The 2,006-nt window shown below is 39.7% G+C and overlaps 1 long non-coding RNA gene across 1 annotated transcript; it reads right to left on the minus strand.

The window, feature by feature from the left end:
- Window positions 1–304: 304 nt before the first annotated feature.
- LOC118752969 lies at window positions 305–1,516 on the minus strand. Its single transcript, XR_004994764.1, has 3 exons — window positions 1,188–1,516; window positions 629–706; window positions 305–561 (listed from the first exon to the last, which is right to left on the minus strand). It is a non-coding gene; the product is annotated as an uncharacterized LOC118752969 (long non-coding RNA).
- Between the last annotated feature and the right edge of the window lie 490 nt (window positions 1,517–2,006).

Below are 2,006 nucleotides of genomic sequence, written 5' to 3' on the forward strand. Positions count from 1 at the left end.
AATATAAAAAAATCGTAGAACAAAAATTTTAGCACAATGATAACTACCACCTAATTGCTGTGGCCTTGGGAAAAGTGGGAACCGGCCCTATTTTAGTGGTGCTGGACCCAAGCGTAGTGTAAATTAGTTTTAGGCTGAAACCAAAGATACATAAGTAAGTAACAAAAAAACTTAACGTGAACCTTTAAGGTAAAAAAAGTGCGCAAAATTAATTTTGAGGTTATGGTGGAATAATAGCAACTATAGTATGTACTTAAGAAGTGAAGATGCAAGTGTGGTGAAAAGAACAAAAAAAAAAAAAATCAGGTAAACGTAAATTTAACGTGGTGTACGATGAATGCACTGGCAGTCCATTGTGAGCGACAGAGCGCCGTGACATGAGCGCCTGGAAGCGTTCTGATACTCCGCGCGTGGAGTCCGGCGCTCTGGAATGTATGTATGTATGTATGTTTTATTAAATGTGTTCCAGACTCCTCTCAGCTATGTATTGCAATTGGTCTCCTTGTTTCATTCCTTGTGTATTCCCGGTCGTTCACCTCACATATGCACTTGTCGCCGTTCCTGGGGTTTTGTATGCCCTGTATGTATATCGGTGGTCGCTATGTATAAAACACACGTATGTACATACCAGCTGCCTTGGTGGTAGAAAGGCTTAACACCAAAATTTTGTTTTCCAACACTCTTGTGTCTCCTGGTGCTCGACAACCTGTAATAATTTTGTTTGCTGAGCCTTTTTTTTGTTGTGAATATCATCTTGGTATCGACGTTGTTATGTGATCACCCTTTTTATCCTTTTTTTTTTAGGCTGTTAGGCTGTGTACGTATATTCACATGTCAATTGTTTAGTTATACGTATGTACGTGCGTCTATATTCACATATGTGTGCGTTCATGTGCTTGGTGCCTTTTGTTTATTTGATTTATTAGTTTCACGGAATATATATTATTCTTCAACTCATTTATGTTAATCTTGCCAGGACATAATTTATTATATTATATTTATATTTTGCTAATATAATATATGTATGTAAAGCATTATTTATTATTTTACCTTTTTTTTGGATTTAGTTAAAAATTTTGTTTATTTGTCACGCAACTTTTATACACGTTTAAAAAAAAGGAAAAAAAGGTGACACACTCAGTTACATACATCCATATGTTAGGCCTAGTTGCCTTTAGCTGACTCACCTTCTGGTAGCAGGATCGGCAGCGGGAATTAAAGGTCCCGGTTAAACGGGGCACAAAACCTTTTTTTTTTCTTTTGTGAACTGGCGGAAATGGCTAATATTCCACGCGTAAACTTTTCCTCGCACGTCTTTTCACTTGAAAGGCACTTTTCAATTTGAATTTTCCTGTTAGCCGACCAGGCGATCGTGCCCCAGTGCATTTGCGTGTGGAACATTTCTCGAACTTTCACTCTTATCCACATATACAAACACATAGTTCAAATTTACACATTAGCATCTGCACCTACACGAAAATTCACACACGTACACACATGCACACGGTCATTCCTGGCAGCGCGTCTTTTCACACATGTTGCGCAACATGTTTGGGTACATCGTTGAGGTACAAATCAGGCATTGGCAAAGGTTGCTGTTTTTGTGACTTTAAGCCTACTCACGTTAAAAACGGAGGATGAACGAACACCACCGCAAAGCGTGCTGTCTTGCAAATCACAGCCACCACAAGTGAACGATGCTTATAACAGCTCATACTGATATTGACTTCGGCAAATCTGTACTCCGAATGATCGTGCACGAAACCAGCAACCGCCGTATTTGATCGACAGCCATAAGCACGAAACTGCATTTGGACGGTTGCCGAAAGCATGACAGCTTATGTGAAAGACTGGCGAAGGCAAGATGCCGCAGTTAGCTAACTTGATTTGTTGCAGAAGTCAAACCGCCGCCTTTGGTTTGTTGCTGAAGGCGCGTTTGACGTGTTGCCGAAGTGATGATACTGTAGTTCAAAAACATTCAAAGACACTTGCTTGTTTGAAATGAA

The sequence above is a fragment of the Rhagoletis pomonella genome, unplaced genomic scaffold, assembly GCF_013731165.1.
Source record: "Rhagoletis pomonella isolate Grant_MI unplaced genomic scaffold, Rhpom_1.0 Rhpom_scaffold_02011, whole genome shotgun sequence".
NCBI classification, from domain to species: domain Eukaryota; kingdom Metazoa; phylum Arthropoda; class Insecta; order Diptera; family Tephritidae; genus Rhagoletis; species Rhagoletis pomonella.